At 38.9% G+C, this 24,254-nt stretch overlaps 3 long non-coding RNA genes across 13 annotated transcripts in view; 1 reads left to right on the top strand and 2 right to left on the bottom strand.

The window, feature by feature from the left end:
• Positions 1 to 10,255, bottom strand: part of LOC147355127 (uncharacterized) — a 50,960-nt gene extending 40,705 nt beyond the window's left edge. Inside the window, exon 1 of the long non-coding RNA XR_015144235.1 lies at positions 10,119 to 10,255. This is a non-coding gene — a long non-coding RNA (uncharacterized LOC147355127). The remainder of the gene's footprint in view (positions 1 to 10,118) is intronic.
• Positions 10,256 to 10,806: 551 nt separating this feature from the next.
• Positions 10,807 to 12,419, bottom strand: LOC147355128 (uncharacterized). The gene is made up of 3 exons (XR_015144234.1): positions 11,934 to 12,419; positions 11,224 to 11,351; positions 10,807 to 10,908 (listed from the first exon to the last, which is right to left on the bottom strand). It is a non-coding gene; the product is annotated as an uncharacterized LOC147355128 (long non-coding RNA).
• Positions 11,311 to 24,254, top strand: part of LOC147355129 (uncharacterized) — a 518,407-nt gene continuing 505,463 nt past the window's right edge. For all 11 annotated transcript variants that reach the window (XR_015144224.1, XR_015144225.1, XR_015144227.1 and 8 more), the window contains exon 1: positions 11,311 to 11,647. This is a non-coding gene — a long non-coding RNA (uncharacterized LOC147355129). The remainder of the gene's footprint in view (positions 11,648 to 24,254) is intronic.

Genomic DNA, 24,254 nt, shown 5'->3' on the forward strand with positions numbered 1-24,254 from the left:
AGAGTATTCTATTCAAAGATGAAGCTTTAATCTCCAGTTTAAACAGTCCTTTAAATATAATCTGTGTCTGGATTTTCCCCTCTATAAAATATTCCAGTGAAATATTTCACTTCTCTTATAGAATTAAGATATATTTTAAGCTTAGCATTTATTATAGAACTATGCTATTACTTTTTCTATGTTAACATTCCTTGAAGCACATTCCAAAGTAAAAAACAACCCCAAAATAAAAACCTGCTATCAATAATCACTTTTATTCCCCTCAAATTATTTCCTTCTCAACATCTTATCATTGCTCTGACTTAAGCTGATTCATGTATTATTGAATTGCCTCCTTCATTTGAACTTATCTCTGTGAAAGCTATCTTCATATACGTATGAAATGGGTATAGTAAAAATAACAACAATGGTAAAACTATCAATCACAAAGAAAAGTTTACCTAGTAACTGTATAAGCAATTGTGCTATTTGTTTTTTTATTTTTAATTCAATAGTAACACAGTGATAAGGATGCTTGCCTTTACTTTCTCCATTTCCAAATATCTTGGTCATTAGAGCAGAATATCTTTGTTTTCCAGACTCTTATGTCATTGATAATACCCAGCTATGACAGGTTTATCTTGCCCACTACTTTGGTGATTTCCTGATTCCAATAAGTTGTTTTGAGCAATATCAAAATGCAGAAGTGTTTAGAACTACTTTGATATTTGGCTACTCAAAGAAAAGTATTTCTTCCAGATAGCCATGAGAAAACTAACAACTCTTACTATACCTAAATTTATTAATAATTTCCTTTTGAATTATATCATTGCCAATAATTCAAAGTACAGTAGCAAAGTAAATGGGCAATACTTCTTTAAGTGAACATTCTGAATGTGAGTGGCTGTATTTCCAAAGTTAACAATCATAAATGTCTTTAAGAATGATTGTTTTGTCTTTTAATTTTTAAAATTTGTTTATTATCTCCACAAAATAAAAAGGCCTTTAAATTTCTTTTGAGTTTTCAAACATTAGTATTCCATATTTTCACTACATTAAAATGTCCAAATATGAGAAAATATTGGAATGCCTATATAATTTTCATGGCTGAGAGCAAAATGAACATGAGCACTGTCTTTTGGTCAAAACCTATTAAGCATTTCAAGACGGTGACATCAGAGCATTAAACCAAATAAGAGGTCATTATACTCATAGTGCACTGTGTGACTGCACAGGCCACACAAAGGTGAAGCTGGCATTGAGCCTATATCCATACAGGTGAGTCTTACAGATTCTCAAAACTGAATAAAATAGAAAATGTGTTACATGTATGTATTCAGTTATTTAAGTGATTATGAATTAATTGGCAATGATATTGGGATTTGTGCTCAGAATCTCAGTTTCCATCTGAATGAAATTTCTATATAAATTCATTTTTAAAATTAAAAAATTCTAAGAGGATTTATGAAATAAGAAAATTAAAATAATTTAGATGTTAATTCTATATTTAACTCGGTATAATTAAATATACATATTATATTACTAATTTAAGCAAAATGATCAAGATAAAAATGTATAGTCAAAATTAGCCTATTTATTTTAAAATTACATATATTGCATTAAACAAATAAGACTTAAGAGCATAAAGGAACTCCCTGGCAGTTGAGTGGTTAAGACTCCATGTTTTTACTGCTTCGGCCCAAGTTTAGAGTTTAATCCCCAGTTGTGGAATTTAGATCTTGCAAAAAAAAAAAGGATCTACGACCCAATCAAAAAATGGGCCAAAGAACTAAATAGACATTTCTCCAAAAAAGACATACAGATGGCTAACAAACACATGAAAAGATGCTCAACATCACTCATTATCAGAGAAATGCAAATCAAAACCACTATGAGGTACCATTTCACACCAGTCAGAATGGCTGCGATCCAAAAGTCTACAAATAATAAATGCTGGAGAGGGTGTGGAGAAAAGGGAACCCTCTTACACTGTTGGTGGGAATGCAAACTAGTACAGCCACTATGGAGAACAGTGTGGAGATTCCTTAAAAAACTGGAAATAGAACTGCCTTATGATCCAGCAATCCCACTGCTAGGCATACACACTGAGGAAACCAGAAGGGAAAGAGACACGTGTACCCCAATGTTCATCGCAGCACTGTTTATAATAGCCAAGACATGGAAGCAACCTAGATGTCCATCAGCAGATGAATGGATAAGAAAGCTGTGGTACATATACACAATGGAGTATTACTCAGCCATTAAAAAGAATACATTTGAATCAGTTCTAATGAGGTGGATGAAACTGGAGCCTATTATACAGAGTGAAGTAAGCCAGAAGGAAAAACATAAATACAGTATACTAACGCACATATATGGAACTTAGAAAGATGGTAACAATAACCCGGTGTACGAGACAGCAAAAGAGACACTGATGTATAGAACAGTCTTATGGACTCTGTGGGAGAGGGAGAGGGTGGGAAGATTTGGGAGAATGGCAATGAAACATGTAAAATATCATGTAGGAAACGAGTTGCCAGTCCAGGTTCGATGCATGATGCTGGATGCTTGGGGCTGGTGCACTGGGACGGCCCAGAGGGATGGTATGGGGAGGGAGGAGGGAGGAGGGTTCGGGATGGGGAACACATGTATACCTGTGGCGGATTCATTTTGATATTTGGAAAAACTAATACAATTATGTAAAGTTTAAAAATAAAATAAAATTGGAAGAATAAAAAAAAAAATAAAAGGATCTAAGAGCATAAATGAATATTTTTGAACATGTAAAAACATCTCCTGGATGTTTTTGAAACATGTTTTAGCAGAGCAAGAGCTAATGACTGATCCACCTCCTGCTTGAATAACCCAGTAATGTAATTTGCAAGGGGTTTGTAATTTCACCCAAAACATATTACGATAAGAATGTATTTACTTTCACAGGGTTTGACCTACATAAGAATTTGTAGAAGAGAAAATCATTGTCCTTCTTGAGCTTAATGACTGTGTTTCTGAATTCACATGCATGTTTACCTGACCAATCAATCCTTCTTACTCATTATTCAAGTTATCTGGTAAAATTAATTTCAAATATAATTGATGGGTTGTCTGTTCTGAATAAATATGTATGTTACAAATGCAAATGCACTTATGTATTTTACAGCTATGCAGTTTCAAGAACTTATTTCTATCTGCTTTTTATTCACTTTTTAAAATTAGGCTACTGATGCATATTAGAATTTAATTACACCAATTAGTACTGCCACATCAGACATATGATGTGTCTTCAATTAAGAAGTACCTAATGGGTATTAGTACAATTTAGTTTCATAATTAAAGTTCTAAGAACAGCACAAATTAAACATTATGATTACAAAACATTAAAAATCTACTGGCAAAATTAAAGCTGAATATTTTAGCTTCTCCCTTTAAGTTGATTTTTAAAAAGAAAATCAGGATTACCTAAAACACAATGTTAATATTATTGAAGAATTCTTAAAGAGAGAAAATTATGCATACATGTACATACATGGGAGCATATATAATAATTAAATCTTTAGGAAGGCACGAAACACTTATGTCATCTAATGGGCACTGCATGCTCAGTTGCGTCTGACATTTTGCAACCATTTGGACTGTAGGCCACCAGGCTCCTGTGTCCATGGAGTTTTCCAGGCAAAAATACTGGAGTGGGTTGTCATTTCCTACTCCAGGGGAACTTCCCGACCCAGGGATGGAACCGCCATCTCTTATGGATCCTGCATTGGCAGGCGGATTCTTAACCACTGTGCCACCTGCGAAGCCCCTAAAGATTTTCAGGGTGTTTTTTTGTTCTGTTTTTGCTTTTTCATATGTAAATATTCAGTTTATGTATAGCCACTTAGAACTCCTGCTTCAGGGAACTCAGCCCCAGCTGCTGCCCAACTGATCTGAATGACCTTGTTTGTGCTGAGGCCATGATTCATTAGGCTGTTCCTGGCCAAAGGTGAGGGCTACTGCTGCTGCTAAGTCGCGTCAGTCATGTCCGACTCTGTGCGATCCCATAGACGGCAGCCCACTAGGCTCCTCTGTCCCTGGGATTCTCCAGGCAAGAACACTGGAGTGGGTTGCTATTTCCTTCTCCAATGAATGAAAGTGAAAAGTGAAAGTGAAGTCGCTCCGTCGTGTCCGACTCTTAGCGACCCCATGGACTGCAGCCTACCAGGCTCCTCTGTCCATGGGATTTTCCAGGTGAGAGTACTGGAGTGGGGTCCCCTTGCTTTCTCCGATGGTGAGGGCACTAGTATAAGAAACATTCTTAGAAACACAGTACGCTTCTTGCAGAAGACTCTGAACTCCTCATTAGTTTGTCCAAAACTAACTAAATCTGTGCTTCAAGCTGAAAGAAAATGTCTCAATCCTTCCTTCCCTTCTCTTCTCTTCACAAGGCTCAGAATGCATTGCTGTTTGTAAGCTCCCAACACTTTACATCAGCTCCCTCTCTTTAATGCATAACAGGAATTTCTCCCTATAAATCTTTCATAAATCAATAACTTTTTGGTGTCAGAAAATCTAACCTAATAAACTGATAGGAAATACACGCATATATATATATTACAACTTTAGTCATTATTATAGTATTATTTTTAAATATTATCTTATGCAGATGACACCACCCTTATGGCAGAAAGTGAAGAGGAACTCAAAAGCCTCTTGATGAAAGTGAAAGTGGAGAGTGAAAAAGTTGGCTTAAAGCTCAACATTCAGAAAACAAAGATCATGGCATCCGGGCCCACCACTTCATGGGAAATAGATGGGAAACAGTGTCAGACTTTATTTTTCTGGGCTCCAAAATCACTACAGATGGTGACTGCAGCCATGAAATTAAAAGATGCTTACTCCTTGGAAGGAAAGTTATGACCAACCTACATAGCATATTCAAAAGCAGAGACATTACTTTGCCAACAAAGGTTCATCTAGTCAAGGCTATGATTTTTCCTGTGGTCATGTATGGATGTGAGAGTTGGACTGTGAAGAAGGCTGAGTGCCAAAGAATTGATGCTTTTGAACTGTGGTGTTGGAGAAGACTCTTGAGAGTCCCTTGGACTGCAAGGAGATCCAACCAGTCCATTCTGAAGGAAATCAGCCCTGGGATTTCTTTGGAAGGAATGATGCTAAAGCTGAAACTCCAGTACTTTGGCCACCTCATGTGAAGAGATGACTCATTGGAAAAGACTCTGATGCTGGGAGGGATTGGGGGCAGGAGGAGAAGGGGATGACAGAGGATGAGATGGGTGGATGGCATCACTAACTCGATGGACGTGAGTCTGAGTGAACTCCGGGAGTTGGTGATGGACAGGGAGGCCTGGAGTGCTGCGATTCATGGGGTCGCAAAGAGTCGGACACGACTGAGCGACTGATCTGATCTGATCTGATAGAGATATTATTTCTAGTACTATATTCAAAATTAGGATCATGGTAATTTTTATCTTCCTATTCACAAGGACGCTTACTCCTTGGAAGGAAAGTTATGACCAATCTAGATAGCATATTGAAAAGCAGAGACATTACTTTGCCAACAAAGGTCCATCTAGTCAAGGCTATGGTTTTTCCAGTGGTCATGTATGGATGTGAGAGTTGGACTGTGAAGAAAGCTGAGCACTGAAGAATTGATTCTTTTCAACTGGTTTGGAGAAGACTCTTGAGAGTCCCTTGGACTACAAGGAGATCCAACCAGTCCATTCTGAAGGAGATCAGTCCTGGGTGTTATTTGAAAGAAATGATGCTAAAGCTGAAACTCCAGTACTTTGGCCACCCCATGCGAAGAGTTGACTCATTGGAAAAGACTCTGATGCTGGGAGGGATTGGAGGGCAGGAGGAGAAGGGGACGACAGAGGATGAGATGGCTGGATGGCATCACCAAGTGGATGGATGTGAGTTTGAGTGAACTGTGGGAGTTGGTGATGGACAGTGAGGCCTGGCGTGCTGCAATTCATGGGGTCACAAAGAGTCGGACACAACTGAGCAACTGAACTGAACACAAGGAATTATATTTAAGGTAAAAACACCTTTTCCCCACAATTTATATATCAAAAATAAATTTACATTTGTGGTTTAGTTGCTAAGTCATGTCCAACTCTTGTGAGTCCCATGGACAGTAGCCCACCAGGCTCTTCTATCCATGAGATTTTCCAGGCAACACTGAAGTAGGTTGCCATTTCCTTTCCTAGGGTATCTTCCTGACTCTGATTGAACCAGGGTCTCTGGCATGTAGGCTGATTCTTTACAGACTGAGCCACCAGGGAAGGACTTGAATGTACATTACATTAAGACATTTAAAATCCACTTATTTCAATCATTACCATTGATATATGTAAAAAAAACAAAATTATAGGTTAATTCATATATTTTAGCATTAACATAATTATCATAAAAATCCTATGAAATTATTGTGCCTTACTACAGATAATAAACTAGGTTAAAGAGAGGTGTAAGTGAGTGCCAGCTGAAGCAGTATTTTCTTGCATCCATGAACACATGTACACTTATCTGAGGCACGCAGATAAGTGCATATCAGATGGTATTGTGTATTTATCAGACATGAATGCATATATCATGAAAATTGTCCATAAAATTTTGATGTCTTGGGGCGATGATACATTTTAGCTTATGTTTTAAATAAATCTTTTTTGGAACACAGGTATGTTTATTTACATATTGTCTATGCCTGCTTTTGGGGCTAAAATAGTAAAATTAAGTTGTTGCAAGAGATTGTATAGCCTCCAGAGCCTAAAACATTGTCTATTTGGCACTTTAGAGGAAAAATCTGTCAATCTCTTACCAAACTAAAGAAACTGAGACCACATACACAATGGTGTTGTTGCTCATTTGCTAAGCAGTGTGTAACTCTTTTCAACTCCATGAACTATGTGGCATGCCAGGCTTCCCTGTCCTTCACTATCTCCCAGAGTTTGCTCAAGCTCTTCTCCTTGAGTCAGTGATGGTACCTAACCTCATACTCTGTCACCCCCTTCTCCTTTTGCCTTCAATCTTTCCCAGCATGAGGGTCTTTTCAAATGAGTTGACTCTTTGTATTGGTGGCCTAAGTAGTGGAGCTTCAGCATCAGTCCTTCCAATGAATATTCAAGGTTGATTTACTTTAGAATTGACACATTTGATCTCCTTACTGTCCAAAGGACTCTCAGGTCTTCTTCAGCACCACAATTCAAAACATCAACTCTTCAATGCTTAGCTTTCTTTATGGTCCAACTCTCATAAGTGTACATGAATATTGGAAAAACCACAGCTTTGACTATACGGACCTTTGTCAGCAAAGAGATGTCTCTGCTTTTTAAGATGCTGTCTAGGTTTGTCAAAGTTTTCCTCCCAAGAAGCAAGTGTCTTTTAATTTCATGGCTGCAGTCACTGAACTGCTCCTGATTCTGAAGCCCAAGAAAATAAAGTTTGCCACTGTTTCCACTTTTTCCCCATTTATTTGCCATGAAGTGATGGGACCAGATGCCACGACCTTTGTTAATGTTGTTTCAAGCCAGCTTTTTCACTCTCCTTTTTCACCCTCATCAAAAGGCTCTTTAGTTCCTCTGTATTTTTGGCCATTAGAATGGTATCATTTGCATATATCAAGTTGTAGATATTTCTCCTGGAAATCTTGATTCCAGCTTGGGCTTCGTCCAGCCCAGCATTTCACATGATGTACTCTGCATAAAAGTTAAGTAAACAGAATGACAATATACAGTCTTGACATACTCCTTTTGAATCACTTCATTGTTCCTTGTCCAGTTCTAACTGCTGCTTATTTACCTGCTTCTGACAAAATGTGGTCCACTGGTGAAAGGAATGGCAAACCACTCCAGTCGTCTTACCTGGAGAACCCCATGAACAGTATGAAAAGACAATGGTGATCAGGTGCTAAAACTCAATGTTCTGTGTTAATATAACACAGCTCTGAAAACTAAGAACCAAATAAACTGAGTCAAAATGAGTTGGTTGGTTGTTTCAGAATATTTTGCTCAGAAAAAATAAAACTGTAAATCAATGAACAACTTTACCACTTGCTTCAGGAAATCCTTGCAGATCAATTTATCTGAAGCAATATTCTACTCACCGAGGTAAACAGCTCACTTAACAAACAATGCCTTATCAAAACTCACTTCTATACCTTCACCACATTCTATTTACCAATTTCTAACTACTAGCTCATAAATTTCCCAATCTCCATCATTTCTCTTCCCTGAAAGGTCCTACTTAACTCCACTTGAAATCCAACTGTAAAATCTTCCAAATATCTTCCCTGGGTTCCTTTTTATAAAGTCCTGAAAACTTTGTCAAGGTCCTCTTCTTGCTCACAGGTATGAATATGAAAAAATATGAAATTATATTCCTGAATGTCAGTGAAAATGTTAAAGCATTTTTGGACAGATTATTATCCATAAAGGATAATAGCCATCATCCAATGACATGAGAAGCAGGTCAGGTACAATAATTTTATTATTGACAAAGGACAGGCAAGACATATTGCAGGAAATAAGTAAAATAACTTGATAATTCTAAAGATGACCAATATCTAAGAATACAATGGGATGTGAATCAAAATTTGCATGGTAATAAAAGTAATCTTTCTTTCCAAGGGGAAAACAAGTTTGAGATTACAAAACTATGCTTTTCTAAAAGTTAACCAGATGTCTAATCATTACCCCTTCTCTATCAAAGTGGATTGAGTCCCCACATATTGGATTTTCCTGTCTCAGAGATTATCTAAATGACTCCATCAAATATGTCCACTTAAAATTTGTGTCCCATTTAAACATGCAGATATTCGTATTAGATTATGTCATGGCCTAATTAAAGTCTTACACTACACAATGCACTTAAGGAGGGAAACAATGTCTAAATTACTTGAAAATTCCAGAACCTTTGATGGAAATTTTTCAAACACATAAACCCTTCTTACTGAATATTAAAGTATAGACTACATATTAAGGTAAGCTAGAGTTTCTCAAACCAATGTTTCCTGGTTTTAAAAAAAAAAAAAAAAAGGAAAGGAAAAGTGACCTCAAAGAAAATATACCTAAAAGACAGGAGTAGCCTTGGCTAAAGGAAGAGGGTTCAGGTTCAAGCAGGCTAATTTATTCCAATTGAAAACGTGATAACTGATCTTCCAGCATCTTGATAAGTACAGGAAGAGGCATGACTTTCAGATATTGGAATTTATGGCAATAAGGGAGAATGAGTTCCTAAATATTTGGAGAAATAAAAGAGCTATGTTTTTCACCAGATGAAGGTGGTCAAACTAGTTACTATCAAAGTCAGCAAAAAGAATTAAGATGATTAATGGATAAGACGGAAGCAAATTAATAAAGCCCAATTTTATACCATCTTTCTTTTTTAGATGTTTAAATAAAAATGCCACCTGCACTTTTAGCTCTACCAAACTGTTCAGAAATACTCAACAAAACACAATCTATTGTTGCAGTATGATGAGACTGGGAGAAGCGTTGTTTGGACTTGATCTAACTAGACTTTCTAAAAATGAACGCCAAAAACTCTGTGCTATCAGGGTAATGCTCCTGTGGGTGTGTCTGATTCAGGGCCTGGAAGCTACGTTGACCCTGGTTAACAAACAGGAAGTGGTTTCTGCTGGAGTGTCTGGGCCTCTGCTCACCCCAGACCTTGCTGAGCAGGGGTCTACCCCTCTTCTGGTCCCAGCTGCCCTTCACTGTGGCCCGTCCTCCTGCAGGAAACTGACGACCCATTGGCACTCAAGGGCTAACTCACAGAGCCCTCTGCCTGCTCCGGCACCATGGGCTCCTCCGTGGAGCAGTTGGGTGGGCGAGGCTGTCGCTCTCCCCGCTTTAAAGGAGCAGGTCCTGTTTCCAGGGCTTTCTTCATTCCACACTCCCCTCCACGTGAGTGAAGAACCAGGACCAGGACCTCTCCACAGGACACGGGAAGCGGGGCAGAGGCTTTGGGATGGGGGCACTGACCCTCCAGGCAGGCTCGTGCATCCTTCTTGGGAGGCTCTGACATTCACCCTCTTCTAAAGATACAAGTTCTCCAGGAAGCAGCTGGGACCTGTCGTAAAGCTGGACATAATGAAGCTGCACTGAGGAACCCTGGCTCACCTGGCTCACCTGGGCACTTACCCGCCTCCCTCGAGGATAGGTGGCCGGATTAAAGCCCCCTTGGTCTTCAGTGCCCTAGACGGAAGCCCTGAGTGGGCAGAGGGGCTTGAGAGGCGCTGTAGGGCGGGCTCCGCGGCGGGATGGTCTTGGCGCCTCAGCCAGGGTCTGCGCCACTCGGGGTGTCCCCCCTCGAACTCCAGTGGTGGTGCTAGTAGAACTAACGAGAAGAGCCAGGCCTCCGAGGCCAGAACATGCCCCTGCGGTGGGTGTGTCCCACCCTGCTCCGCCCACCTCTCCTCCTGCTCGGCTGGTGGGGCTGTGATCTGGGAGGACAGTTAGTAAAAGTGACGGTCCTCTGGTTACAGCGTGATATTTGGCCTCATTTTTTTTTCCCCCAGTGGGTTAATAGAATGGGCTTCTTTCCAGTTTTCTGGGACGTTTGCCATTGCGCCTGTGTGCGCAGTTCTTCTTTGGCCTTCACGTAAGAGGAGGGGCTAAGCTGCCTCTGCGCTGGAACGTCCCTAGTCTCCACGCCTCCCCGCCTCCAGGTCTCCCCGGCTCACCTGTTTCCCAGAGGCAGCGCTGCCCCACGAGAGGACAAGGCATCGTAGGCTCACCACCCTCTCTCCAACAGAAGCTGGAGCAGCAGCTCGGGATTAAAAGACTTCTGGAAGACTCTCAGGTTCTACCAGAAGCTCTTAAAGGAGAAACAGAACCTCGCTGGATGCGGGTCAGAGCACGGGGTCCAGCAAAGGTGTTCTTCTGCCCTGGTTCCCAAGCGAAGACCTTGATATCCAAAGTGAAAGGGCAGCTGGAAGATGAAGATCAACTGCAGTTCCTCGGACTGGTCAGGATGTACCTACTGGCAACTCCTCTTATATCTCGGCTCTTCTCCCTCCTAAGACCTGATACTCGCCAGGATTTACCCTGTTAAAACTCTGGAAATCAATCCAAGTGAAAGCAGACCCTGACTTTTGAGAGGCTGCTCCTGGGGTTGGGGCAGCGTGGCTGAGCAGTGGGTCAACTGGACATTGGGGATTTGCTGCCCAATGTCATGTGTGCTGAGTGGTGTGACCGTGAACCCAGCAGACCAGGGCAAGGAGATACAGGACTTAAGACCACTCACCCTTCGTCTTGAACAACGTTGGCAAGAATCTGGTAGGATGAGCAGAATATGGCCAGGCTCACCTGGACTCCAGGTGCGGCCCAGGCTCAGGGAGGAAGCGGGTCTGGGAGTCCCTGTGCAGCACAGATCTTTGTAGACAAAGCGGGAAAGGAAATAAGCAAGTAGGCTTCCGGGAGAGTGAAAGAGATATTAAAGCCTCTACCTAACCTCATCCAAGACAGATTTGGACTTTTTTCGTTTAATTTGGAAATTTTCTGTCAGAGCTTTAAGTTGCCTTGTATTGACTGCCACTGGCCTCCTTGCCAGGCACCTGGCCGAGGGGCCCCTCACATGCGGATCTGGGCACCTGGCACACCTTCCCGTGCTGCTGCAGCCACGACGTCCTGCACTGCCTGGTGGGCCGCTTCAGCAGCATTCCAACCAGGTAAGTCAGTGACCTTGCAAGCACTGGTGCAGAGCCTGGATGGAAAAGACCAAGGCAAGGACAAGGAGGCAAGGGGAATGCAGGCAGGTCATGAGAAGCGGCCAACAGTGGCAGGAAGGGATGCGACCGGGAGAGGCTACTGGTGCCATGGGGGACGAGGGCAGGGCTGGGCATGCTGGTGCTCCAGGAACGGCACCAGGTGGGTGGACAAGAGGTAGCAGGCCTCAACTTGGAGCTGCTCAGCGTCTCTTCTCTGCGGCAGGCAGGCAGGATAGGGCTGACATACCTCTTCAAGACAGAGTCACCTTCAGCTCTACTCCTCCCCCTAACTTGCCGGTGTGACCCCCAGAAGGTGCCTGCCGGCACTGGGTCCTCTCTGTGCACCATGATCTCAAAAGGTGTAATGCTAAAAAACAAAAAGGATTGGTAGGTCCAAGCCGAAAGATTAGGTTTAACAAGTGCTCATGTTGTGTCTATGAGCGGCTCTTGGAGGAGAAGGGGATGACAGAGGATGAGATGGCTGGATGGCATCACTGACTCGATGGACGTGAGTCTGAGTGAACTCCGGGAGTTGGTAATGGACAGGGAGGCCTAGCGTGCTGCGATTCATGGGGTCGCAAAGAGTCGGACACGACTGAGCGACTGAACTGAACTGACTCTTTATATGGATATATAACTAACTCCCTTTCAGAGCTAACATCTGAAAAAGAGAGTAAAAATGCATACATTTGTCCATTTATTCATTCACTTAATGTATTAACCACAAACTTGAGATTAGGTTTTGCTCAACGTGCTGATGAACAGGAGGGAAAGAGGTTCTCAGGCTTACAGGTGGTATAAATACTAATTGACTGAATTAACATTTATTGGAAAGGCAGCAGATGGTAAATTACTCTAGGAGGGCAATTCAGGAGAGTACATGAGGAACACCTGGTAAACTAGGCTGGACAACTTTACCAAAACCAATAGGATGATTTCCAATACAAATTTATTCATGGCTTTTCCCCAGTGTTTCTTGATTTCTATATGTTCTTAATGATGGAGGGTATAGTGTGGCTATAAGATCTTAGGATTATCTGTATCCTTAATCACACAATTTATGAAATTATTTGTTGAAGGGAAGTCTTTGTCTCTAATTCTGAAATACTCTTTCAGCCTACCACATAGTGGTCACCATAGACATTTATTTTCTTTTTATAAATAATTGTATTTCTTTTCTTTCTGTTTTTACCTCTGGATAAGTTCTGTTTCTTGGACAACATATTATAAACATTTACATCTCAGATTTTCATTTTGCTAAAGAACATCTCAAGTATTTTTTTCAGAAGTCTGGGAATTAACTTGGTTATTTTTAAGATTTATGAAAATTGATTGATTAGCTAAAGACATTATCCATTCTTCCTTAAAGAATTCTAGTAAAGGAGAGCTCTTCTATACCTATATAGATTCTATTTCTTGGTCAACTGGTATCTAATGTTAGTGATAAAAGATCTGATATCAGTACATTTTATTTTCTGTTTAGATAACCTTTTTCTCATTGTTAAGCTTTCTATTTATTTAAAAAGTGTCACAAGTATTTGTTAAGATGAGTGTAACTCAATGAAAACTTTTACTTTGTTGCTTATAAATCTGTTTAGTGTAGGAGATTTTTCTTCCCTTGTTAATTTAGCATTCACAATACTACATATACTTTCTGTGTTCAGAGTTCATGGTAAATGGATGTTGGACCATCTGGATTTATCCTCCAATTAATCTAAAATGGCATCACTAAGTTAGCACACAAAAAACACTCTAGCTGATTTTCAGAAAAAAAGAATTACCTAGTAGCAAGTATTGCAATGGATAGACCTCTGAGTGAATATTGCATGGATGTAATGGGAGGAACAGGTGACCTGTTTTAGGATGAATAGCATTAATTAGATAAATGGTAAGATCAATACATCTCATGAGAATTGGCTTGTTGACTAGGTGCTTTGAAAATTATGACAGCTGTAGCAAATTCTGTCTCTGTCAGATTTTATCCATAAGGGCAATTTGCCTTCTCTGGTTTCTTCCAAGATAATCACTAACAGTGTTTATTCAAAATATCTCCATTACAGCTTTTCACACTTTGAAATTTTTTTTCCTAGTTTTTCAGGTATCATCTATGAAATGCCTTGTGGATAAGACAAACATGGGGCCTTCTTCATTTATGCTTTTATATTTCTGATGGTTTGGGGCTTGCCTTTTTTTTATTATTATTATTAACTGAAAACACCAGTAAGATCTTGCCAGTCTTTCAGTTTCACGTTTGAGTCTCCATTTGTGGAGAACCTGTGCCCATTGCTAGGTCAGGTGCTGCTCTTTAAATGTAGCCTATTGAATAAGCAGCCATACACAAGTTCTTTTCTTCCATGGCCCTCAGTATTTTACCCATACCTATTCTAAGGGGCTTCCCAGGTGGCACTGGTTGTAAAGAATGTCTCCTGCCAATGCAGGAGACATAAGAGACACATGTTCGATCCCTGGGTCAGAAAGATCCCCTGGAGGAGGCCATGGCAATCCATTCCAGTATTCTTGCCTGGAGAACCCCATGGACAAAGAAGCCTGACAGGCTACACTCCAAAGTGTTGCAAAGTTGGACACGACTGAAGCAACTTAGCATACATTGATCTAAGATTAATCATCTTTTCCTGAGATTACTGATATTAATAGAATAAGCTAGTTCACCTATGCTCTTCCTTTGTGTAACATGGTGTTCAGTATTGGTCCCACTTAGTTATTTTCTAGTTAAATGTCCTTTACAACAGAAGATTTCTCATTTTGCTGAAGGAGCTTGTGGGAGAAATTTGTAATGTGGAAGCACTGTGTTTCATCATTTCACTTTTTTCCACTCTTTCCAAAATTGCTTAAATTTCCAGAAGGAACGAGGGAAAGAGATTACTAATAGACTCAAAAAGGACTGTGAAAAGAAGGAAGCAAGATCCAAATACAGACTGTCTGGATCCAGAAATAGACTTTTAACCAGATGCTATCTGATAAGAAACCAAGGAAATTCTAAGCAAAAATGCAAAATTATAACTGCATCTGTATGGCAGATAATGGATGAAAAATAGCTGCAAAATCACTCATAATGATCCGGTTTTTAAATAAGGCTGTATTCACATGCATTCATTCTATTAATGTCTCATAAGTTATGTTTTAATCAAATATTAGGTAATAGAAATAAAATGCAATGAAGTAAGATAACTTGCCACACATTGCAACATAAAGCAAAAGTATATTGACTACAGGCAAAATTTTATGTAGCCAGACACTTCACTATGTAAATAGGTAACTTTTAGTCCAGGAAATCATAAAAACACACTTTTTATGCCCCAAAAGATGTAATGGAACAAATTAATCATAAACAAGGATCTCCTGAGGCCAATTCATCATATTACATAGTAAAAAATAAAACTTGAAGTCCTAAGCCTATAGAAAATGAAGATAGCTAAGCCCAGATAATTTAAGTTGAATATCTTTTGTTCACTGCTGCTGCTGCTAAGTTGCTTCAGTTGTGTCCGACTCTTTGCGACCCCATAGATGGCAGCCCATCAGGCTCCACCTCCCTGGGATTTTCCAGACAAGAACACTGGAGTCGGTTGCCATTTCCTTCTCCAATTCATGAAAGTGAAAAGTGAAAGTGAAGTTGCTCAATTGTGTCCGACTCTTAGTGACCCCATGGACTGCAGCCTACCAGGCTCCTCCATCCATGGGATTTTCCAGGCAAGAGTACTGGAGTGGGTTGCCATTTGTTCACTTATATTTAATTTTTGTAAAGTTAAGAACTACCTGCATTATAATTATTTGTGACTATGCACATTAAAATTGCACTTTAATAATATATTTTTAAACTTTGTATATACCAATTGATTGTGGTGGAGGTAGATGTAAAACAAAAATAAATTTTCAGGTGAATAATCAATGTGTAAGTCAGCAATATGTATTGATCCTTTATTTTTTAATCATGTGGTTCATACACACACAGTTCAAGTTATATAGTCAGAGATACTGTGCATTTGTATTTGTATAAGCTTAATATTAGTGTTAAGGTTAACAAAGAAAATATATGATGTAATTAAAAATGTAACTAAACATCACTCAGGGGAATTATTCATTAAATATAATATATGTTTAATATGTGTCTTTAATGCCTTGAATTAACTCCTTGTAAGATTCTAGACTTAATTTATTTCATCAAATGTTCCAAAGTCTTTGGTTCTGATAAGTTCCATTCAGTCGCTCAGTCATGTCTGACTTTCTACAACCCCATGGACTGCAGCATGCCAGGCCTTCCTGCCCATCACCAACACCCAGAGCTTGCTCAAACTCATGTCTGTCGAGTTGGTGATGCCATCCAACCATCTCATCCTCTGTTGTCCCCTTCTCCTTCTGCCTGCATTCTTTCCCAGCATCAGGATCTTTTCCAGTGAGTCAGTTCTTCACATCAGGTGGCCAAAGTGTTGGAGTTTCAGCTTCAGCATCAATCTTACCAAAAATATTCAGGACTGATTTCCTTTAGGATTAACTGGTTAGATCTCCTTGAAGTCCAAGGGTCTCTCAAGAGTCTTCTCCAACACAACTGTTCAAAAACATCAATTCTTCAGTGATCAGTTATCTTTATAGTCCAACTCTCACGTCCATAAGTGACTATTGGAAAAACCATAGCTTTGACTAGATGGACCTTTGTTGGCAAAGTAATGTCTCTGCTTTTTAATAAGCTGTCTAGGTTGGTCATAACTTTCCTTCCAAGGAGCAAGTGTCTTTTAATTTTATGGCTGCAGTCACCATCTGCAGTGATTTTTGACCCCCCAAAATAAAGTCTCTCACTGTTTTCATTGTTTCCCCATCTATTTGCCATGAAGTGATGGGATTGGATGCCATGATCTTAATTTCCTGAATGTTGAGTTTTAAGTGTACTTTTCAGTATCCTCTTTCACTTTCATCAAGAGTCTCTTTAGTTCTTCTCTTTCTGCCATAAGGGTGGTGTCATCTGCATATCTGAGATTACTGATATTTCTTCGGGCAATCTTGATTCCAGCTTGTGCTTCATTCAGCCCATCATTTTGCATGATGTACTCTGCATATAAGTTAAATAATCAGGGTGACTATATATAGCCTTGATGTACAACTTTCCTTATTTGGAACCATTTTGTTGTTCCATTTTGAGTTGCTTTCAGAACTGTTGCTTCTTGACCTGCATACAGATTTCTTAGGAGGCAGGTCAAGTGGTGTGGTATTCCCATCTCTTTAAGCATTTTCCACAGTGTGTTGTGATACACATAGTTAATGGCTTTGGTGCAGTCAATAATGCAGAAGTAGATATTTTTCTGACACTCTCTTGCTTTTTCGATGATCCAACAGATGTCCACAAAGTGATCTCTGGTTTCTCTGTCTTTTCTAAATCCAGATTGAACATCTGGATGTTCACAGTTCATGTACTGTTGAAGACTGACTTGGAGAATTTTGAGCATTACTTTACTAGTGTGTGAAATAAGTCCAATTGTGTGGTAGCTTGAACATTCTTTGGCTTTGCCTTTCTTTGGGATTGGAATGAAAACTGACTTTTTCCAGTCCTGTTGGCCACTGCTGTGTTTTCCAAATTCACTGGCATATTGAGTGTAGCACTTTAACAGCAGCATATTTTACGATTTGAAATAGCTCAACTGACTTTTCATCACCTCCACTAGTTTTGTTCCTGGGTTGGCAGGGGCCTGCTACAGGGTTGGGGGCACTGAGTGTGGCAGTGTACACACGGGACCTCTTGAAGGAGGTCACCATTGTTTTCATTACCTCTGCCATAATTTGGTCTCAAACAACAAGGAGGGAACACAGCCCCACCCATCAATAGAAAATTGGATTAAAGATTTACTGAGCATGGCTCAGTCCACCAGAATAAGACCTAGTTTCCCCCACAGTCAGTCTCTCCCATCAGGAAGCTTCCATAATGGATTATCCTTATCCATCAGAGGGCAGACAGAATGAAAACCACAGTCACAGAAAACTAATCAAACTGATCACATGGCCACAGTCTTGTCTAACTCAATGAAACTATGAGCCATGCCATGTAGGTTCACCCAAGAAGGATAGGTCATGGTGGAGAATTCTGACAAAACTTGGCCCACTGGAGAAGGCACTGGGAAACCATTTCAGTATTCTTCCCATGAGAACCCCATGAACAGTATGAAAAGGCAAAAATATAGGACACTGAAAGATGAACTCCACAGGTCTGTAAGTGCCTCATATGCTACTAGAGAAGAGTGGAGAAATAACACCAGAAAGAATGAAGAGATGGAGCCAAAGCAAAAACAACATCCAGTTGTAGATGTGACTGGTTATGGAAGTAAAGTATGATTCTGTAAAAAACAATATTGTATAGGAACCTGGAATGTTAGGTCCATGAATCAAGGTAAATTAGAAGTGGTCAAACAGCAGATGGCAAGAGTGAACATCGACATTTTAGAAATCAGTGAACTAAAATGGACTGGAATAGGGGAATTTAACTCAGATGACCATTATATCTACTACTGTGGGCAAGAATCCCTTAGAAGAAATGGAGTAGCCCTCATAGTTAACAAAAGAGTCTGAGATGCAGTACCTGGGTGCAATCTCAATAATGACAGAATGATCTTTGTTCATTTCCAAGACAAACCATTCAATATCATAGTAATCCAATTCTGTGACCCAACCAGTAATCTTGAAGAAGCTGAAGTTGAACAGTTCTATGAAGACCTACAAGACCTTCTAGAACTAACACCAAATAAAGATGTCCTTTTCATTATAGGGGACTGGAATGCAAAAGTAGGAAATCAAGAGATACCTGGAATAACAGGTAAATTTAGCCTTGGAGTACAAAATGAAGCAGAGCAAAGGCTAACAGGGTTTTGCCAGGAGAATGCCCTGGTCATAGCAAACACCCTTTTCCAACAACAAAAGAGAAGACTCTACACATGGACATCACCAGATGGTCAATGCCAAAATCAGATTGAGTATATTTTTTTAGCCAAAGATGGAGAAGCTCTATACAGTCAGAAAAGTCAAGACTGGGAACTAACTCTGGCTCAAATCATGAATTCCTTATTATAAAATTCAGACTTAAATTGAAAGAAGTAGGGAAAACCAGTAGACCATTCAGGTATGACCTAAGTCAAATCCCTTACAATTATACAGTGGAAGTGACAAATAGATTCAAGGGATTAGATCTGATAGAGTGCCTGAAGAACTATGGACAGAGGTTCTTGACATTGTATAGGAGGCAGTGATCAATACCATCCCCACAAAAAAAGAGATGCAAAAAGGCAAAATGGTTGTCTGAAGAGGTCTTACAAATAGCTGAGAAAAGAAGAGACGCTAAAGGCAAAGGAGAATAGGAAAGATATACCCATTTGAATGCAGAGTTCCAAAGAATAGCACAGAGATAAGAAAGCCTTCCTCAGTGATCAGAGAGGAAAACAGTAGAATGGGAAAGACCAGAGATCTCTTCAAGAAATTTAGAGATACCAGGGAACATTTCATGCAAAGATGGACACAATAAAGGACAGAAATGGTATGGACCTGACAGAAGCAGACAATATTAAGAAGAGGTGGCAAGAATACACAGAAGAACTATACAAAAAAGATCTCCATGCCCCAGATAACCCCAGTGGTGTGATCACTCACCTAGAGCCAGACATCCTGGAATGCAAAGTCAAATGGGCCTTTGAAAGCGTCACTACGAGGTTCTGATCAAATATAATACTATATGAAATATATATATATATATACACACACACATATAGACACCTTACAGACTCCTAAAAAAATAAAAGTTGTATATATTTGTTTTTGCATTATTTTTGTTATAATATTTTCATACAAATACTAAATTATTATTAAATTCCATATGACCATGACTTAAATTCAACATTTACCATGGTTTTGCCATATTTCCTTCATGTATTCTTTTTATGTTTTTGCCAATTTATTTTCAAATCATATTGCAGCATACCATTTCATACATATGTAATTAAGAATGTATTTTCAGAAAACACAAATATTTAGTAATGCATGTTTAAAAGAGAATGTTGATTTCATTTAATGTCGAACCTCAATTCAAATGTTTGTTTTAATAAGCCTTACTTTGTGTGTGTTTGTGTGTGTATATATTATATGTTTGAGAAGATGATTTAGAAAAATATATTTGAACCAAAGTGCATGCTCAGTGGATGATTTTACCTTCTCAACTAACCTACTAAATAAAAAAGACAGCAATTTTTCATCCCCTAAGTTATCTCATGATATTTTTAGATTTTGACATCCTTCACAGTATGCTCATTATTGGTTTCAAGTACATGTTTTCTAACTCTTGTCAATCTCTTTAGTCAAGTACAATGAAAAGGATAAAACTGACCCTGTAACTGATTGTAGAATTAAATGTGTAATATCTACTATAATATTATGAATATTTAATGTAAACAGTGTATTAGATGTGGAAAATACACTACATTATGTAATAATCATAAAGTTAAAAATGGGAAATGTAGTTTTGGTTTTATAGAAAAGGAGAAACAAACACTTTCAATTGATAGATACATAGTTAATTGAAAGCAAAGTTATTAAATTACTTTTAAATATTCTTTTCCTGAGCTTTATTTATATAGCATTGAACAAAGCATGTCTTCAAAGAGCCCGGTGCTTGAAGTGAATATAGATGAAAAGTAATGTAAGCAAATAAAATAAAGCCTGGTAATTAATGTTAAATTTAAAATATGGGGAGTTTTGAGAGAGCATAGCAAGCACCATGTACTTGATCAATAAGGAAGTAAATATAAGCTGAACTAAGTAAATTTATGCTGCATGAGGCAGGGGCTCAGAAATAAATGAAAGATGAAGATAAGGACATAGAAAAGAAACCAATTCATATAAAATGTTACAGTTAAAGAAATTTGAGCTTTCAGTGGGGGCAAAATAAGCCATTTTTTTTTTAAAGAAGGGAATTGATATAATGAGATTGTAATATTCAATATAATTTATATAACATGTAAACAATGGATCAGAGATGTTTGACCCTGCAGCTAAGGAAGTCAAATAAAAGTCTTTACCAGTGATCTAAGTGATAATTATATGGAAGTCAAAGCTGTTTACACAGGTAGGCTGAATCAAATTTGTAACTAAGGAGGTGGTGCGTTAAGGAGAGTGAAAGATCTTCTCTTAGGTCTTTGGCTTGGCTAATGGTAAAATGAAATGACAATGATGCATGCAGTTATGTTCAGGGTCACTGAGCATGTTCTGGCCAGTAAAATGTGGATGGAAGTCACACAAGCCATTTTCAACTGTTCTTCCTTTGGCAAAAATAAAAATTAGAGTTATTTGTTATAAGAGTCCATCTTGAGTAATCCCAAGTTGTTAGATTTGAAGGAGATGCGTGGACAGGTATGGCTGGGCCAGAGAAATGAAGATCAGTGATTTATTTTGAGAAATGTTTATTATGACATGTCTACTAGATAGCTGCAGTGATGAGAGCCCGACCAAGTAAAGAAAGTCACTGAGAATTTAAAACAAAGAGAATTAGCATAGGTAATTGGTAGTCCAGATAACTTTTAAAAAGCCAGTTAGGAGATGGTGTGGCAACTCACAATTAGCAGCAACAGGAGGCGTCTACCACTTGGATGGAGGGACAGAGGTAACTGCATTACTGGAGCTAAGGAGAATGGGTTGCTGATGGAAACTAGAAGCACAGTGGACCTGTGTTAGAGGAGCTGGAGCCATGGAAGAAATACAGCTGTTATGAGAGAGAACACCAAAACAGGAGAATAATTATATCCTTCCTTTTCTCCTGCTTTTCGTCTTTCTACGTGTGTCTCCTGTGGTTTGATTCCACTCGGAAGCCAGCTTTCAGGAATTTCTGATGTATACAAACTACAGGTGTCAGGTCCAGTGTGCTCTGAACTGAATAAGGGAGAGTGAGGAATGGATTTCAGGAGAAATAGACCTATTATAGTCACAACATTCAAGCAGAAATGTTAAAAAAAAAAAAGTAATTGAGTTTATGAATGTGGAATTCAGGATAGAAATATGGCATAGAAATACAGATTTGGGAATCATTAGCATTTAGATTGCACATAAAGCCATGAGATGGAATGAGATCACCAAGGAAGTAAGTGCAAAGAAAGATGAGGGGGAAAAAATCAGGTGCTGATACCTAGAGCATACCCTTGAGAAGTCTAGAAAAGGAGAAACCAGTGAAAGACTGAGATAATTAAAAAAAAAAAAAAAGACTAAAGAAGTAATAGGAAAATAGAGAAGCTAAATGAAGAAGAAGGTGGTTATCATACACTGCTAATAGATTAGGTAAGGTGAGGAAAAGAGAGAAGAAACTATTAACAGTGGAAAAGATATTTAATGTTTAGGCTGGGGCAAAAATTAGTATGGAGGAGATTTAAGAGAGAATAAAATAAGCAGCCATGAAGACAGTGAGTATAAATTATTCTTAAGTTTTGGTTAAAAAAAGGAATTAGGTTCCCTCAGGGTATCTGGCAAGGGAAATGTGATATGCAAATTATTTTAATTGATTTACTTTGTTTTCTAAGCTGGGAAAAATAGTGTGTGTATATATATATACACATATATATATGTGATTATGAAAATGACCCATTAAAGAGGAATAAGTTGTGTAAGAGAGAAGCTTTCCTTGAAAGGAATCTGTGTGTAGCCAGAAAGTTAATGAGTAAGCAAAGAGGTTGGCCTCAGTGGTTAACCTCAGTGATTGGCATGAATATTTCTTTTCTGGCAATGATTTTCAATAGGGGAAAAGTTCGCAAAAACTTTCAGTGTTTGGAGACATTTCTGATTGTCACAGTTGGTGAATGGGGACGAAGGAGCTCCTTGACTTCAAACAGGAGAGGCCAGGCATGCCCATACATCCTATAATGCATAGGACAGCTCCCATTCTCCCCCTGGTCCTGCAGTATCTGACTCAATACGTCAATACCAACAAGGTTGAGAAACGCTGCATATGTTTATGCAAGACAAGTAATATTCAAGACAAGTATTATGGAAGCAAAGATCCTGACTGGTATTAAGTATATGCAGCAGTGGGAGTCTGAACTTGTCCTCGCGGTTGCTTTAATTTTTTTTCAGTGACATAAGAAACAAGATCAGCTGGCAATGAGATTGGGGACGGATTTGAAATGTGAAAGGAATCTATAATCTAATTTCATATGAGCGAAAGAGAGCGAGGGATTATGGAAGAATAATAGCATTACTTGGCAGCTTGAAGGACACAGGTAATTTTCAAGGTCATAGTTTTAGAGATGATCAGCATGATTCAGTTGTGTGTTTTTCGTCAGCTGCATTCAGGTGCATGAAAGCAGTTCTAGAATTAGTGGTGGCATGCATGAAACCAGGGCTGTAGTTGTGCCAAGTAAGTCATGGTTGGTAGATAAAATTTTGGCTGATGACTAAAGAACAAAATATTTGAAGAACTGAATGTATGAAATAATGAAGCCTCTTTAAGACACAGCACAGCATCTTTTGTAAAGGTGATCGTTTAATGTATCTTGGAGAAGAAATAAAATCCATGAATGTTTGTGTTTATGAAATGGGCAGAGCATAAATGATGTTGAACCTGGGCTCAGCAATCAGATTGCCATTTTAAAATAATCAGAATTGCACTCCAGTGAAGGAAAGACTGAAGATGTTAAGTTTAAAACGGAAGCCAGGTATGAATTCATGGAAGCCTTAACTGTAGTAGTAACAGTAGATTTCTAGATGAGGACAGGGATTAAAGAGAAGTTTCTTGGGTGAAATCAAATGGATTTTCAGCTTCATTACAAATCATGTTAAAGAAGGAATATGTGATTTCTAGTCAATATAAAATGAAGCAATTTTCAACATATGAGAAAAATAAGTAGCAATGAAATATTCAACTTTAAAAACATTGCTTCTGTGAGAGAAGTCCATGTACAGAAGATGTAGTAATAGGAGGAGGATGGCACCTCTGAATCCATTCTCTCTCCTGACGGGGGCAGGTGTGGAGAGAAACTTTTGGGATACAAAAAAGGCAGGCATTTTGGTCTAATCTCTCTGTAAACATAATAACTCAGTGATTCTTCAGAATAAACTACTTTTTGGTAGCATGAGAATCCTTGTATATAAAATACTTTTAGCATATTGTCAGAGCTGTCCAGAATTGCTTGTAATAAACCAGGAATCCATAAATTTAAGGTCATGATCCCAAGGAAAATGTCATGTTAGCTATGCCACTCTCTAAGTATAAAAAAAAGAGATGTTTTGTGGTTAAGAAAAGTCCATCTGTAAAAGTAAGGCAATTAACAATTTACTTAGAAACTAAATCTAGAAGTATGGGGCAGGGCACATTCAATGTCCAAAAAAGGACCCAAACTTCTACACGAGACCCTAATTTTTCCCCACTTCACAAGGCCTCATTGTTGTATTCTTGAAATTATAAAACTTCATACTAGACAATATTTCTGACTTGTGAATATGATTTGACAATCATTCGTGTGAGTTCCAGTTGGTTTTGTGGGCAGGTTTGTATTTAAGTTCCCCAAATAGTAATGCTTCAGTTCAGTCGCTCAGTTGTGTC

The sequence above is a fragment of the Bos grunniens genome, chromosome 17 (assembly GCF_055505025.1).
Source record: "Bos grunniens cultivar Pamir isolate PY7600 chromosome 17, Bosgru_T2T1.0, whole genome shotgun sequence".
Lineage (NCBI taxonomy): Eukaryota > Metazoa > Chordata > Mammalia > Artiodactyla > Bovidae > Bos > Bos grunniens.